Genomic DNA, 18444 nt, shown 5'->3' on the forward strand with positions numbered 1-18444 from the left:
ATAAAAGAAAGTAAATTTAAGTAAAAAAGACTTTAATAGTTAAAAATAAAGCTTATCTAACTACTTTTAAGAAGTTTAGAGCGCGTAGTAATAAAAAGAAGCTAAAGACATAGGTGCACACTAAAGAAAGTAAGCTAAGTTAAAGGTAATGTAAGCAGTGTAATTAAACTAGGCATAACTTATGTATATATAAGTAAGTAGTAAAAGTAGACTTTAAATAATATCTTATATTATATTACTTTATATAGGGCTAAAGTAGGCTGTTTTACAAGAGAATAGAGTGGTTTTAGTAGGGGCTTAGCAAAAGTGGCCGGCTAACCTGTGTGGCCGGCCAACCTGTTAGGTACGTTATTGTTACAATCCTTGCTTCGTGGAAGCACTCAGGTCTGGTGATATTCCTAGGGGATGAGTAGGACGGGTGGAAGGGGCCAATCCGGTAGGGTGTACAGTCCTACGTACAGGCTATTAGGCTAATAGAGAATGAAGGGTGACTAGATTGTAGTTTGCCCTATGTGCGGCAGTAGAGAGGCTAGGGTTAAACAGTCCTTTTAGACAGGGTTAGAGGTATATATAGTGTAAGATATATAAATAGTATTACAGCTCTTTAGAAAGCTAAATGCTACTTAGTTTATGTAATAAATAAACTAAATGTTAAACACGCCTTCTAAAGGTTGTTTAATGTGGGAACTATATACATGTGCAAAGGGCGCTAAGGGAGTAGGAGGAGCTTATAGGAGCCTGCTAAGGAGAGCTCCTTAAGCTTCTTTAAACTCCTATTGTTACGCAGCTTGTTTTCTTACTAGATAATGCATTCTTTCTAACTTTAGGCAGCTAGGCTGCCTCTGTGCCCTCTAATTAGTCTGTAAGCGAGCCCTGCCCTAATCTAGTAAGACTGTGGAGCACTGCTAGTGGGGTTACGCTGGTCTAACTATAGACTGTAACACGCTGCCCCCTCTCCCTAGCAGCGTCCTCGCCGCTCTGCTCACACAACTGTGTTAGTAAGGGTTTGTTTATAAGGTAGGCATCTGCCTACCTAAAGGCATCTCTAATGTCTATTCTTTTTATACTAAATAGCTTGTTAGTTTTATTTATCTTACTGTTTTTATGTTGCTTATTGTTTTAATCCTTTTTACTAGACAAAAATAAGGCCTTATAGCGCTTGCTAATTTTTAGAGTTGTCTTATATGTTAACTTTATCCTTAGATAATTATGTTAAGTGTGTAAAAAAACATAGTAGATGTAATGCCTTTATTTCTAATGCTGCGTAAGATTGCTTAGAGAAGGAATAGAAAGCTCTCCTCTAAGAGGCCTTTATTATAAAGGCTTATAAGCAGAAGCTTAATAACTAGATGTTACGTTAGGTTTAGAAGACTCTAGAGGCAAAGGCTAGGGAGTGTTCTAAACAGAACTGTATCTAAAAATTACTAGATCTGTTAGAGGCTTGTTGTGCAAAGTACTTAGAAGGGGATTTTTCCTCTTTAGACAAGATAGAAGCTTTTAAGGCTAAAGTAAAAAGCTATTCTTTTCTTTAACTGTTATTAGCAGGTACTTGTCTCTAAAGGCTGCTACTATTTAGTAATAACATAGCTGTTTCTTTTAATATAGGTGCTTTATTGCCTAGCTAGTTTCTTTTAAATAAGCTTAAAGGTACCTTTATACTAACAGCTATGCATTCTGCAAATTCTTAGCTAGTTTCTATGTATTTTTACTAGTAAGCTACTTTTTTTATTTTACTAAAAATTCTTTCTAGTTTCTTTAATTACTTATAATGTGTTTAACCTTATATTTTATTTCTTTGTCCTTTTATCCTTATGTAAATAAGGGGATCTCTTTAAGTGCTTTTTCTAATCTAGAGATATAAAACTATAGGTGTATTTTTATATATAAAGGAAGCTTAAGCTTACAGTTATCTTATTAAGTTTAAAGGACTTTATATAGTCTTATCTTTTTTTTTACTAGCTTTCTAGAGGGTCTTAGTATCTTTAGGTTTTTAGTGTTAAGGTACACATAATTCTTTAGGTAAATTTTTAGTCCTAGTTATTATAATTTGTTTGTATATTTCTCTATTATTTCTCTGCTAGTCCTAGCTTCTACAGCTAACTTTTTATGTATTTAATGTAGGTCTGCTAGCTAGTCTATTAACTCTTATAAATTTATAGGTTAATTTCTATGTAATGCAAAGTAGAGGTTATATCTAAAATTAGCCTTATATAGTGTTTCTTTTGTTATAGCTAACTCTACATTATTAATAGCTAACTGCGCTATTAGAAGCTATTCTACTTAATCCTTTTAAGTGTAGGAAATGTACTTCCTTAAATATCTCTTTACTTCTGCATTTGCTCTTTTAGTCTAACTATCTGTCTGCAGGTGGTAGGCTATTAATAGCTTGTGTGCTATACTAAGGTGCTACATTGCTGCTTTTTAGAAACTGCTAGTAAATAGCTTATCTTAGTTAAAGATAATAATCTTAAGGCATCTATATACTAATATTACATTTTATTTTAATTTATAAATAAATTCTTTAGTAGTTATTATTTTTTCTAAAGGCTAAGTGTGTAAGTACTTAGTAGTTTTATCTAGAGCTACTGTAATTATGTTGCACATTCTGTCTATCCCTAGTTCTTTAAACAGGGGTAATTCTATAATAAAATCTATTATAATTATTATCTATAGTAATTTTAGTGCCTTAATTAGTTAGAGGTATTTATAGGTTTTATGCCTTCTTAGGTTATTTTTATTGCAGGTATTACATTCTCTAAGCACCTCTATACATAGTTGTTTTACTTTTAGTATTTATTATAGTATAGCAGCCTTTAGCTTCTTTTAAAGAGTACTTATTCCTAAATGTCTAAACATTAGAGATTTATAATATTCTTAGATTAAGTTCTTTTATCTCTACTTACTAGCTGTAAGCCTGTAGAATTCTTTTATAAGTTAGAGTCTATTATAGACCTATTCTTTATTAGTTTTTTTAAAAAGTGTAAATTTCTTAGTTTTTTTCTTTTTACTATTAAAGTAGTCTAGTCTTTAGCTAAGGGCATTAGCCTGCTAGTTTTATGCTCTAGGTACATGCTTAATAATATAGTTAAACTATGCAAGTTTTATTGCTTATTTTACATGCATTAGTAATAGTTTTTTTACTGTTAAAAACATAACTAAGTTTACATAGTTAGTTATAATATTAAATAGCTTTACTATTCTATATAGCTCTATAGCCTATACTTTTATAGTGTTTAATATTGCTTTTAGTTCTTTGTTAGGTATACTATAGCCTGCTTTAGGTCCTAAGAACTTAGCAGAGTAGTACGCAACTAGGTGCTATTTTCTGTCTTCCTGCTTTTAGTATAACGCAGCTCTGCTAGCTCTAAGGGATGCGTCTGTGTGGATCTTTGTATCTAATTATAGGTTGTACATTCTTAATACTAGTTTGTCTGTTATAGCTTATTTTAGTGTTATAAATGCTTTATTTATTTCTAAGGTCTAGATAAACTTTACTATTGCCTACTCCTTAGTTATAGCGTTTATTAATAGTATAGTAATTTTTAAATAGTCTCTAATTATCTGCCTAACATAGCCTAACAGTTCTAGAAATTCTTTTACTTTTTTAACTAACTAAGGTTTTAGCTACTTAAGTACCTTTTATACTTTAGCTAGATTAATTTTTATTTTTTTTTATTAATTATAAATTCTAAGTATTTTGTCTTAGCAACATAGAACTTATATTTAAAAAGCTGCAGGTAAAGTTTATACTTTCTAAGCTACTCTAAGACTTTTTATACCTTCTGTACGTAGTCTTCTAGGGTATCTTTTAAATAGATAAGGACGTTATCTAGATATACTAGAGTAAAAACATCTAGATATAGGTTAAGAGCTGTATTAATAATTCTTTAAAATGTTACTAAGGTGTTTATTAGGCTAAACAGCATTACTAGTAACTTATAAAGTCCCTATAAAGTTCTAAACACTGTAAGCTACTTATCTTTTTCTTATATTCTTATTTTATTAAATCTGTTTTATATGTTAAACTTTATAAAGTACTAGGTTCCTTTTAATTAGTTTATAATGTTTTATATAATTAGTAAGAGAAATTAATCTTAAATTATATTATTATTAAGAGTTTTATAGTTTTAGTAGACTTAAATTTTTTTTTCTTTCTTTTTTACAAAAACTACTGCTAAGGCTACTAGGCTGTAGCTCTCTTAGATATAGCCTTATACTAACATCCTGTTAACATACTTTTATAAGGCCTCTTTTTGTACTTTTGTTAAAAGGCAAAGCTTATAGGTTTTTAAGTTGTAATTTTTTATTAAGTTAATAGCGTAATCTTAAGGCTAATGCAGTAGTAGTTCTCTTAGGTTTTTTAGTGTTTTAAACATATCCTTATAATCTTTATACTTAGTTAGGATATAACCTTTATTTTAAGTTTAAATAATACTAATCTATTTTATATTCTTATCTACTTTAATTTTTTTATAAGAGACTTTTTTAAGCTTTTTTTTATTATTTTTATTACTTAAGCTTTAAGTTCTTAGTAAAGAAACTTTTAGAGTTTTCTTTTTTTAGAGTAGTAACTGCTACCCTGTTTTACTTGTTTATAGACTAGGCACCTGTTATTATAGCATGCTAACTAGGTTATGTGTGCGTGGTTGTTAGGAGTTTCTATAGTTATAGTTCTTTAATTAATTATAAGGTTATGTATTCTAAGCTATTTATAGCCTAGAATTATGTTATATTTGCCTTTTAGCTTAAGTATGTTTATAGATCTTTAATCTTTTATGTTAGAAGTTTTAAGGTCTTTTTTATAAGTTTTTAGGTTAATCTATCCTCTACTATACTTAATTAATAATATGTTAGTAAGAGTTACCTTAAACAAGTTCTTTTTTATGTAAAATAGTATACTTTACTTATCTACTTAATTCTTATCTATAGCAGTAAAGGTGCATCTGCTGTCTATAAGAGCTAGTCTAGGCCATCCTTTATACATAAAGGTAGTTGTTAGGCTGTGTCCTGCCTCTTACCTAACTATAATTACTGCTAATATGTTATGCTTAACTTTTTTATTTAAAAAAAGATAAAGATTAATATCTTATAAGTTATTATTAAACTTATCCTTTTTTTTTTATAGATTTAATGTTTTTAATTATAGTAGTTAGTTGCTTTACATTTATAATCTTTAACTAAGTAATGTAATGTTAGGTAGTCTTCTTTTCTTGCTGCCTTTTACTAAAAGTAGTAGAACTTATAATTTTTTTACTTATTACACTTTATTTATGCTTCTTATTTATAAGAAGAAGCTGTTTAACAAGTGTAGTAATTTATAGTTTTGCAGGCTAAGGCTGTTTCTTGCTATAGGCAACTATTATAGTTCCTTTCCTATGTAGGCTACTATCCTGCTTAATGTTTGTTGTCCTAATGCTTAATGCAATACTGTTGCGTGCATTAGTACTAGGGATATAGACAATTATTAGGTCTATGTAACGTGTTAAGGGGACTTTCTTAGGTCTACTAAGGGTATTCTTTTGTTTGTACAAGCTGTACAGGGTGCTCTTTCTATTAGCAACTGTTTGTGCTATAGGTGCTGCTTCCGCAGAGGACACATTGTCTGTAATTCTGTTGTACTGCGAGAGCTTTTCTAGAGATTGCTAGGCTTAGAAGCAGTGTCTTAGGTTTCTTAGGCGCTAGTTATAGTACTTTAAACCTAGCAGGTTTGCCTAGCTATTCTAGCTTTTAATCTTTAATTTTAGTAAAAAATTACTATTACTTTTTTTTATTTATAATGTTGTATTTAACTTTAGCTATTCTTTGTATAATGTTAAATATTAAGTAGTTATTACTAATGTTTATTTAGTAAAGTAAGACTATATAATTACTTAAGTAGTTATGTTATAACCTGCACTTCTAGCATCTACATCTCTAAAACTGTTAGAAAAGCTCTTTTACTAAAGTACTAGAGGTTTAGTCTTAAAAGAGGAACCTTTCTTCTTCTTTTTAAATGTTTATAATATATTCTTAGATTTAAGTCTCTTCTTTATATCTCTTAAGAATTGCAAGGTCTTATAACACTATATTAAGGCTACTAAAATTTTAAATAACTACCTTTTAATATAGTTTAGAATAGTTGTTTAAAAAGTAGTTTTTTTTACATTACTAGTAAAGTCTATTATTTAGTCTTTCTTATATTTCTTTATCTATAAGGCTATATTTAGCAGTAATAGCTTTTATTATTATAGTAGTATTTTTATTCTCTCTTTTCTAAAAGTCTAGGCAATTTTAGCAAAAATGTCCTACTTTTTTATAGTTTAGGTAGGCCTTATTCTCTAGCTATTTTTATTATTTCTTTATTAAAGGCAGCTTATTATGTTCTAGAACTTAGCTCTTCTTAAAAGAGGGGCTTTATATATGCTTTACATAACTAAGGTTTATTAGCTTTTTATTTTATTATAAAAGCTTTTTCTTTTTAAAGACAAATTCTAGCTTTTAAAAGGTTCTTTTTAATTTCTTTTCTTTTTTATGTTTCTTATAGTAATTATTATAGGTTGTTGCTTTCTTAATATAGTTTTTAAAAGTAGTTAGTTAGTCTATGTGCATAAATTTATCTTTTACTTTATTATTTAGCTTATTATAAAATATGCAGCATAGGGCTTTCTAGTTGTTCTATCTACATATAGCTATTTGCTCTCTAAAGCGTGCTGCATAGTTTTAGACTAGTCTGCTGCCCTGTCTTATGTTGTCTAGTCTGTTAGCTGTAATTCTTTTTTTGTCTAAGGTTCTATAAATAGCTAATAAAGCTACTTTAAATTTTTTAACACTACTAAATACTTCTTTAGTTTTAGAGTTAAGTAGTGCACTATTAGCTTTAAAGTCTATTTAGTTATTAGCGTAGAGTTAAAACTAGATTATAGAAGAGCTTTCTAAGTGTAATTTTATTTAAAAGATTATTTCTACATTAGTCTAAAATGCTCCCTTATTATACTGCATGTAAAGGTAGCATTTAGTAAAAAATAGTTAGAGGTCTTTTAGTAATTTTTTAAAAGGCTTTAAAGAAGCTAGTCTTAAAGCTTTTTTAGCTATAACACTTACTTTATTTATTAAAATATTTTAGACTTTTACTAGCTCTACTTATAATTTATGTATCTAGTAGGCTTAAGTAGTTATTTTATAAGAGTTAGTAAAAGGCAGGAGGCCTTATAAATTTATAAATTTTTAATAAAGGTTAGCTATTTTTTACTTAAGTTTTAGTAGCTTACTAACTTTATTACTAATCTGCTATAGTTTCTTAATGTTGTCCTAGATTAAGTTAATCTGTTCTGTAAAAATAGCTTTACTTTAAGTAGAAATTTCTATAGATCTAGATAGCGCAGTGTAGGCTATGTTAGAATCTAAATTATGTTAAGAGGTTACTATACTTTTTAAAGGGGTAGTGTTTAATATTATAATCCTTACTTTATAGAAGCACTTAGGTTTAGTAATATTCCTAAGGGATAAGTAGAACAGGTAGAAAGGGCTAATCTAGTAGGGTGTACAGTCCTACGTACAGGCTATTAGGCTAATAGAGAATAAAGGGTAACTAGATTGTAGTTTGCCTTATGTGCGGCAGTAGGGAGGCTAGGGTTAAACAGTCCTTTTAGACAAAGTTAGAGGTATATATAGTGTAAGATATATAAATAGTATTACAGCTCTTTAGAAAGCTAAATGCTACTTAGTCTATGTAATAAATAAACTAAATGTTAAACACGCCTTCTAAAGGTTGTTTAATGTAGGAACTATATACATGTGCAAAGGGCGCTAAGGGAGTAGAAGGAGCTTATAGGAGCCTGCTAAGGAGAGCTCCTTAAGCTCCTTTAAACTCCTATTGTTACGCGGCTTGTTTTCTTACTAGATGATGCATTCTTCCTAACTTCAGGCAGCCGGGCTGCCTCTGTGCCCTCCGATTAGTCTGTAAGCGAGCCCTGCCCCAATCCAGTAAGACTGTGGAGCACTGCCGGTGGGGTTACGCTGGTCCAACCATAGACCGTAACAGTTATAAGTGCTAAGCTAAAAACTTTATATATAACTAAATTATTTATATTATAAAAATAAAGTTTTTACTATGCTTTAAAGTAGCTTATAATGCTATAATTACTTTTAGTAATATTTAAAAAAAAGTTCTAAGGCGCTAAATTAGTTTCTTTTAACTTATAATATGTTATAACGTATCTAACAGGTTGGCTGGCCACACAGGTTAGCTAGCTACTTTTGCTAAGCCCCTACTACACTCTACCTATCTACATAATGCCTTAACAATAACACTAGATTAAATTTTCTAAAGAATGTTAGATATAGCTTACTTTTTAAGCTTTTAAAAAAAACTTAAAACTTTTCTTATAATACACTGCAGCTATTTATAATGTCTTTTACATAACACTAAGTAATTAACGCGCTAGATAGCCTTTAGAAGCAAAATGCTAGCTTAAATTAAAAAATCTAACTAAGCTTAAAAAAAGTAGTTATTAAGTATATACTTAAGCTTATTACACATAGATTTTTTTAAGCTTATAGCTATAGCTAATATAGCTAATTCCTTACATGTAGAGCGTAATCTAGGCTAGGTTAGCTTAAACTAGCCTAGTATATAAGTTAAGCACTACCTTAAGTTTATAATAAAGTTTAATTATAAGTATAATTATAAAAAAGTGCTTTATAAAAATCTAAAGGTTATTTAAAGCTAGTTTTACTTAGTAGCTAACATAAAAGCTAAGTATAGTATTTAAGATAAAAACACATATAACTTTAATAAGTTAAGCTTTATAATAGGCTAAATATTAACTAGAGTAGTTATTATAGCTTTAAAAAAAATAAAAATAGCTAAAAGTAATATAGTATAGTAATAAAAAGTAAATAATAGTTATTTAAAGTATTAATATAATAAAGTAAGCTATTTTACTTTTTATTATCTTTAAAAGCTGCTATTACTTTTTTACCTAGTATAAAAAAAATCTACTTTAAAACTAAGTTATTATAGTCTTTAAAAATAGCTAGATAATAAATAAGCTTAGGCTATAGTAGTTAAAGCACTTTAATAAGTATATAAAAAAAAAGTTATAAACACTTATTAGCTTTTTATTATTAATAGCTATAAAAGCTATAACTTACTTAATTTTTAGTAGTACTATAAAAAGAATAAAATTATTACTATTTATATACTTTTAGTTATACTTATTACACTTTTTATAGCTTCTTAATATAGGTTGTTTTACTTCTTTAAAAAAAGTATATAAGTGCTAAGCTAAAAATCTTATATATAACTAAATTACTTATATTATAAGACTTAAGTTTTTACTATGCTTTATATACACTTATAATATAGTAATTACTTTTAGTAATATCTAAGAAGAGTTTTAAGACGCTAGTTTAGTTTTATTTAACCTAAAATAGGTTAAAATAGCTTTTAACATCTAGTTATATACTTTATTACTACTACTACTTATTAATAATAAGCTTTAGTAGTTCTAAACCCTAAGTAATACTTTTAAATTTAAGTTATAATTAATGCTTATAAAAGTAAAAATTTAGAGGTATATAGATAGCTTACTAATATCTATAGTAAAAGCCTTTAAAAAGGTCTTAAAAAAGGCATTAATTATTACGCATAAGCTAGTGTTAGTGTAAAAGAAGATTATAAAGCTTTAAGTAGCAAATAAAGCTGCTACATAATATAAATTACATAAAAAAAAGTAGATTTAAGTAAAAAAAACTTTAATAGTTAAAAATAAAGCTTATCTAACTACTTTAAAAAAGTTTAGAGCGTGTAGTAATAAAAAAAAAGCTAAAGACATAAGTGCACACTAAAGAAAGTAAGCTAAGTTAAAAGTAATATAAGTAGTGTAATTAAACTAGGCATAACTTATGTATATATAAGAAAGTAGTAGAAGTAGACTTTAAATAATATCTTATGTTATATTACTTTATATAGGGCTAAAGTGGGCTGTTTTGCGCTAGAATAGGGTGGTTTTAGTAGAGGCTTGGCAAAAGTGGCTAGCTAACCTGTGTGGCCAGCTAACCTATTAGGTACGTTAATAAGCTTTAATATAAAGTTACACACTTTATTACTACTACTACTTATAACGTACCTAACGGGTTGGCCGGCCACACAGGTTGGCCGGCCACTTTTGCCAAGCCCCCACTAAAACTACCCCATTCTCTTGCAAAACAGCCCACTTTGGCCCTGTATAGAGTAATATAACACAAGATATTATTTAGAGTCTACTTTTGCCACTTGCTTACACATACGCAAGTTATGCCTAGTCTAATTACACTGCCTATATTACCTTTAACTTAGCTTACCTTTTTTAGCGCGCACCTGCGTCTTTAGCTTCTTCCTATTACTACACGCTTTAAACTCCTTTAAAGTAGTTAGATAAGCTCTATTCTTAACTATTAAGGTCTTTTTTACCTAAATCTACTTTTTTTTATGTAATCTACATTATATAGTAGCCTTATTTACTGCTTAAAGCTCTGTAATCTTATAGCCTACTTTATTATGTTAATGTAAAAAACAGGGTATACACTTCGCAATCAAGAGGTGTATTGACCAACAAGGGCGTGACTGTGACATAGGAGTACAATTAGTACCCGCCTAATTCCTAAGGCAATCCTCTGCTATCTAAAGAGGGCTTCTACAACTAGCTATATACTTCTCTAGAGAGCCAGGCACGGCAGCGCTGGTAGCGACAGATCTAGTATGCTGTAGGTCTAGTTTAAAGTATTACCTGTCTAGGATGCCTAGCTTTTTAGGCAAGGTAGGCATTGTCTAGGAAGTGTAGAGTTAACAGCACAGTTTAGGAGTTATCTAGGACTGCCTAGTGCAGTCTAGGCTAGTCTACAACAGCCTAGGAAACACCTAGATAGCTAGTTATTACAAAGCCTTATCTTTTTCTAAGGCGTAACTTTACGCCTAAATCTAAGCCCTTTCTTAAGGTTTAAAAGTTATGTAATTTTATGTTACTCTAAATTTAATCTAAGGGGTTAAATACTTTCTACTAAGCTAAATTTTCTATTACACCTACACTCTACTCTACGCTTCTAGTACGTATTTTAGAGAGATTTTCTGCGGGAGCCCCTAGGCCTTCCTAGGGGTTCCTAGGGTGTTCTAGGGCCCCCCTAGGCCAGAGGACCCCATATAAAGCTCTGTCTGTCCTAGAGAGTCCCTATTCTAACTGCCTTTAGATTCTTCCTTAGCCAGCCACCCTAGCTAGCTATCCCCTATCCTATTTTTAAGGCCTCTAGTCCTGTCTATTCTAATCTAGGCCCCTCTAGGCCCTCTAAGCCCTGTCTTGCATATTTTACTACTAATAATGTCTTTTCTAGCTAGTAAGCAGTTAGATAGGATTACTTTAGCTATAAAAAAAGCTTTAGCTACTGTTAATCTCTACTTAACTTGCCTTAATAAAATTATAAGCAGGATTATAGCGCATAAGCTAGGCATAATTCTACTATGCTGTTTCTTTATTAAGAAGGATTACAATATTTAGACTTATAATACCTACATTTGTTAAAGCTTATTAGAGCCTAAGCGCACTAATAACCTCTTAAAGTGCAATAGCTGCTATAAGGGTAGCAAAGACTGCTATTAAGTAGGTTATTCTAGGGCTGTTTATAGCTATCTAGGGGTCCCTAGGGTGCTTCTTAGTTCTTTTTGCTAATTTTTAGGTTGTAGTGCCTAGAGAACTATTGCCTAGCAATTATAACTATTATAAGCACTATTTTTAGTAGTTTTTTTTAGCTTAAGACCTAAATTAACCTTAGCAACACTTAAAAGTACCTGCTAGACATTATTAAGAGTCTTTATAAGAAAGTTAATAAAGTTGTTATTTATCTTAATAAGTTTATAATCTCTAGCTACTCTCTAAACTCTCTTAAGTTTCTCTAGAGGTCTCTAGGGCTTTCTAGGGGTTTCTAGACTAATTTTTGCTAGGCTTATCTACAGCAAAATAGCTAGTAACACCTTAACCTTTTTTTATATTAGCAAAAAAGTGTTTAGGGACTTAAGTATTATTAGTCTTAGTAAAGCAAAGAAAAGGGCATTAGTAAAGTGTAAAAGAGAAATAAGTAATAATAATAGCTTAAGACCCTTTTCTCTAGTCTCTAAGCGTGTCTACACTATATGTTCTCTAACCTGTACCTATCTAGGCTCTTCTAGAGTAGTCTAACCCTATCTAGAGTACTTAGCTTTCTACTACTAATTTTAGTGTTCTTTAGGCTTAAGTCCTCTTCTTTGCTAAGAAATTTTATAAGAGTAAGTAAAGCATATAAAAAACTAACTTTACTTATAATTTTAACACTTTTAACTTTAAGTAAAACATTTTCTAAAGATAAGGCAGGTTATCTGCCTTTATCTTTAGTCTTTTTAGCATTTTTTTTTTTTTTTTGCATTAGTCTAGCAGATCTAGGGGTCTCTAGGCCTGTCTAGGCCCCCTAGAATAAGTTTTGCCTTTTCTAGGTTTCTACCTACTATTCTCTCCTCCTCTAAGACAGTTTAGTCTATTTTTGCATAGCAGTAGCTTCTTTAGAAATAGTTATAGTACTTTATACTTTTTTTATATTTTTTTTAGTAGCTTACTTTTCTTTTAAGTTTCTCTAGTAAAGTTTAGGCTTTATAGTGCATCTATTCTTTTTCTTAGGGGTATCTAGGCTAGTCTAGGGGTAATCTAGACTAATTTAGTAGTATTTAAAAACAGGGACAGTAAAAAACAAGCTAAGTTTTTAAAGTTTATAGTGCTTAAAAGTTTTTTTTAAATGTTCTAAGCTTTTATAGAGTTGTTTAGTCTAAGTTTATTTCTTTTAGTCTAGTCTCTCTTAGCCTAATTTAGCCTTTCCTTCCCTCTTCTTGTTCTTCTTTGTACTAGTAGTTCTACTTGTCTTTAGAATTTATTTATAGCCCTCTTAGATATGTCTTTTACTAGAAGTAGTTAGTTATTTTCCTCTCTAAACCCTTTTTAGTGTACTCTGTATAGCTATATTCCCTTATGCAGCTTTTAGTCTATAATGTAGTCTACATCCTATATATCTGTTCTTGCTTAGGGTATTACTACCTTAGCTAGAAGTTATTTGCAAGGTAACAAGTAACTTAAAAGTGCTAGCTTAAAAAGGCTAACATAAAATACTAGGTAGATCTAGAAGCTAGCTAGTAAGTCTAGGCAGTAAAATTAAGTTCTATGTATAGTAGAAACTTTTTAAGGGCTTATATATTTATTATCTAGCTTCTTTTTTAGCTAAGAGGTAGTAATATTCTTAGTGCTAAAGTATACTTAGTCTTTTACTAAGTATATTTTATGTTTATGTGTCTTGTTATGCTATTACTTTTAGTACTTTTACGCTGTCTTAAGGTGTTTAGCTAGCTTTTACTTAGTCTAGGCTAGTTTATTACTATCTTAAAGTACTTATAAAGAAATACTAGCCTTCTTTACTTATTTTAGCACGTCTGTGGACAGCAGATCCTTCCTATAGACAGCCTAGAATAGTAATATCCCTGTAAAGCTGTAGACAGCATTGTTATAGACATATTCTGTGTTAAAAAGAATCTTTGCCTAGTTATCTTACTTATAGTTACAGTATATTTAGAAATACTACTTTAATGTTTAGTTTTAGCGCTTAGTCTAGCTATTAGTTTATAAGTAAAAAGTAGTAAAAAAAAGTCTTTTTATTTCTAAGTAAGCTATAAACATTTTTTAATAAGTAGACATAAATAAGGCTCTCTAGTCTATTATAATAGAAAAAGAAGGGCTATAGAGTTTTAAGATTTTCTGCCTAAAGGTCTTAGCTAAGGCTGCTGCCTTTAAGGTGCCCTTACTAAAAATGTAGTAGGCTATTTTAAAGAAATAATTAACTATAACTAAGATACTATTATAGCTCCTTTTATTTAACTAGCTAGGTAGTAGCTCTATAATAAAATCTATAGAGATATCCTTCTAGATTCTAGAGGGGACTAGGAGGGGCTAGAGTTCCTTGTACAGGGCATGTTAAGGGGATTTTGCGCGTTAGTAGGCCTAGCATGTGCTAAGGTAGTCTTTAGTGTATTGCTGCATGCCTAGCTAATAAAAGTCCCTTTATACCTAATAAAGAGTTTTGCTAAATCTAAAATAGCCTACTAAGAGATAGTTATAGTAGGCTTAAAGGGCTTAGATTTTTACTTTTTTAGGTATATAAGTCTTTTTTTTATAAGTAAAAAGTCTCTTCTTTTCTTCTAACTACCTGCCTGCCTAGTCTAGTTAGTTTTTTATATCTTTTTTTTAGGCCTTTCTTACGCCTTTAGCGTGTGGATTTTCTCTAAGCCCCTTTGTAATTACTTTTATTAAAGAGCTCTCTAGGCTTTAGGTTTTATTTACTATTCTAGTAGTACTTAAGGCTTTTATCCTAGTTGCTTAGGTAACAGCTGCTATTCTTAGCTGTTTTAGGCCCTTCTAGGGTAATCTTGCCCTGTCTAGCTCTAGTTTACGCTGCAGATTATAAAGTGCCTACTCCTGTAATTCTAAGCTGTCCTTATTATTACCCTCTTTACTTTTTTTATAATTAGGCCTCCTTAAGGGCTTGTTAGTAGGGTTAGTTTTACTTAGTTAATAATAAATTTAAAAGTTAAAAGTAGCTACTTACTCTACTTACTAAGCTTACCTTTTAGTTAGGGTCTTAGTAGTTATAAACTCTTAGAGGTTAGTGTAGTCTATTAAAAGTTTTATTATGTAGGCAGCTCTCTTTAGATAGTAGCGCTAGTGTTTAAAGCTCTCTACTATAGTAAGTAGCTTACTATTATAGGTGTTATAGTTACATTCTACTACTATAATTTTGCGCAAGAAAAAGGCTATAGAGTGCTACTAGTCTTTTTTTACCCTATCTAGCTTAGGCTAGCTTAGAATTCCTAAGATTGCATATCCTAAGGCATTAGTTTTAACCTAGTAGTATAGGTTAAAATTAAAATGTACTAGTAGTAGTTCTTTAGCAAATCTACTTTTTAGTTTATTAAAGGCAAACACTACTTAAAAACTTAGCGCTAGGAAAATAGACTTCTTTTTATATTACTAATAGCCTTTTTTAGCTAAACCTTAAAGTTATTAAGTAAGCTAGTGTAAAGAAGTAGTAATCTATAAGAATCCTTCTATAAAGTGTTAGTAGTAGTTAGTAAACTCTAAAAAGATCTAGATCTTTCTTATAGTTCTAAGGATTAGCTACCTCTAGATAGCTTTAACTTAGTCCTTCTCTATCTAGACTCTTTCTAGAGTAATAATAAAGCCTAAGTACTCTACTTTATCTATGTAAAATTTATATTTTAAAAGCTTAGCATATAGCTTATGCTAAAAAAGCCTAGATAAAACTAAGTAAACATGCTTTTTATACTTAACTTTATTTTAAAAGTAAATAAGTATATTGTCTAAGTAAATAATATAACATATGTTAAAAAAGTCTAATAGTGTAAAGTTAATGTAACTTTAGAAGACTACTAAAGCGTTTATAAGTCTAAAAGGCATTATAGTGTATTTAAAATAGCTATAGTAGGTCTAAAAAGTAGTTTTCTACTTATCCTTCTTCTTAATCTAAATGCAGTAGTAGGTGTTACACAGGTCTAGTTTAGAGTAGATTTTAGCGCAGCTTAATTAATCTAAAGATTCTCTAATTAATAGAAAAAAGTATTAGTTCTTTACTATAATAGTATTAAAGCTTTAGTAGTCTATATAGAGTTAAAGTGTCTTATCCTTTTTTTTTGCAAATAGAACAGGGGCCCCTGCCTTTAACATTAAGCAGCGTATCTATCCCTGTTCTAGGTTTGTCTAAATATACTTTTATAAAACTTCTACCTTAGTAGTAAAAAAACTATAAAGAGAGCTATATAAAAGTTCTTTTTTCTTATCTAAGTTAATTATAAGCTTATGTAGGCTATAGTTAGGCAAAAAGAAGGTGTTATGTTCTAAAAATACTCTTTAAAACTTCTTAAAGTATGCTAACAGCAGCCTAGGCTTCTTTAAAGTTAGTTAGAATATGCAAGTAATTACTATTATAAACATGTTATTATTAAGGTCTATTAGTACCTTTATAAATACTTTTAAGCTGTCTAGACTAATTTTTTTATAAAGTTAGTAGTGTCCTTAAAAATAGACTATTTTGCGTATAAAGTTAAAAGTTAAGTTCTATTTTTCTAGCTAAAGCATGCCTAATATTATACTATAACTAGAGATTTTTATTATAAAAAAGGTAAATTTACTTGCTTAAAACTACTTTTTACTATTTTTAATATAGTAAAAGATGTTAGCTTTTTTTATAACCTTTAATAGCTGTTTTTTTAGAGATATAAAAAAGCCTAGGTTTACTAAGTTAACTACTACACCTGCTTATTTAGTAAAGTTTTAATTTAAGAAGTTTACCTCTACTCTAGAGTTTATTATAGCTTAGTAGTAGTAAAAGAAGGTTAGACCCCTAATAGCCTTTAAAAAGGATATAAGCATTACCTTTATAGTACTAGGCCTAGCTTTTTAGGTACTTGCTACTGCTACTTTCTACCCCTCTAAGTATTCTACCTAGCTTATAAGACGTAGGGGGGGGCGTTCTAGGGCGCAGCTTTTTCTGCTAGGTTGTCTTTTTTAAGGGGATAGTTTCTCTGCATATAGCCCTACTTATAATAGTTATAGTAGCCTCTTTTTTTTTAGTTTTTAGCCTTTTATGCTTTTTTAGCTTTTAACTTTTAAAGCTTAGTAGCTATAAAGTTATAAAGCTTTATATTATTTTTTTAGTGTTAGTTACTTTAGAGTTTTTTATAACTTACCTAGCTTTTTAAAGGGTGTTCTACTTCTTCTAGAGGCCTTTTACTACCCCTATAGTTCTCTTCTGCCTAGAGGACCTGCTAGTGCTAGTTAGCCTCTATTTCTAATTTAAGAAGACTACTCTACACTCTTAGTTAAAAGTCTAGCCTATACTACACTTTTCTATTTAAGGTAAAGAAAAAGTTATATATTAAGTTTTAATTTAAGTTATTTAAGGCTTTAATAAAGTTAATATCTTTTTACTAAGTTTTAAAATAGTTAAGAAGTTTAGTAAAAGTCTAATTTTTTTAATTTACATTTTTAATTTTTTACTTAGCTAAATTTTTTTTTTTTTAGGCATGTCTAAAAAAGCTTAACAGCGTTTCCTTTATAAAGCTCTAGTGTAATTAGGTTAGGTAGTTAACTATAAAGATTATATATACTACTCTATCCTAACAGTTGCAGGGGTCCTCCCCTAGGTAGCGCTAGCAGAACTCTACCTGTAATGCTGCATTTAGAAAGACTAAAAGGTTTTAGATGTATTCTTTATAGCCTCTAATATATACTTATAGTTACTTATAAAACTTTTCTTTAAACTTTAGAAGTTAGTTAGGCTTAGGTAACTGTAGCCTAAAAAGGGTGCCTACAGGAGCAGCTGTCCTAGGTAGGAACAATAAGAGTTAGCTAGTGGCTGTCTATAGGGGGGCTGCTAGCCCTAGCCCTATAGGGGTTAGGTTATTATAAAGAGAGTTATAAAGCTTTTAAGAGGATTATAATGTTTTTTTTAATTAGTCTTTTTAGAGTTGTTTTAGTCTTTTTTTTTTTTTTTTTACTTTTTTTTTTAGTTTTTTTTGTTAAATCTTAGCATTTAGTTAGATAATGTTGCTTATTATAATCTTCTCTAAGAGTGTCTTAGCCTAAGTAAAAGAGTCTAGAGGTAGCAGTCTCTAGAGGGGTTGCGCAGATGTCCCCTCTTTATTAGGTAGTCTGTCTACAGAGGGAGTCTATAAGTCTTGTACAACACTAGCTTAGGTAGCAACAGTTATGCTAGGTATTATTAAGTAGGTAGAGAATTGTATTATAAAAAACAGAGTATACACTTTATAATTAAAAGGTGTATTAACTAACAAAGGTGTAACTATAACATAGAAGTATAATTAGTACCTGCTTAATTCTTAAAGTAATCCTTTGCTATCTAAAGAGGGCTTCTACAACTGGCTATATACTTCTCTAGAGAGCTAGGCACGGCAGCGCTAGTAGCGACAGATCTAGTATGCTGTAGGTCTAGTTTAAAGTATTACCTGTCTAGGATGCCCGGCTTTTTAGGCGAGGTAGGCATTGTCTAGGAAGTGCAGGGTTAACGGCACAGTTTAGGAGTTGTCCAGGACTGCCTAGTGCAGTCTAGGCCAGTCTACAACAGCCTAGGAAACACCTGGATAGCCAGTCTTTACAGTTAATGCCCTAGATAACTGTTGTCTACTTCTTATTACTTTACTATATTGCCTTTAGCTGTTCTTATCTCTCTAAAGCTATAATAACTGCTCTAGTTAATATCTAGCCTATTATAAAGCCTAACTTATTAAAGTTATACCTGTCTTTATTCTAGATACTATACTTAGCTTTTATGTTAGCTACTAGGCAAAACTAGCCCTAGATAACCTCTAGATCTTTATAAAGCGCT

Source organism: Lindgomyces ingoldianus, assembly GCF_010093535.1.
Source record: "Lindgomyces ingoldianus strain ATCC 200398 unplaced genomic scaffold BDR25scaffold_11, whole genome shotgun sequence".
Taxonomy (NCBI): domain Eukaryota; kingdom Fungi; phylum Ascomycota; class Dothideomycetes; order Pleosporales; family Lindgomycetaceae; genus Lindgomyces; species Lindgomyces ingoldianus.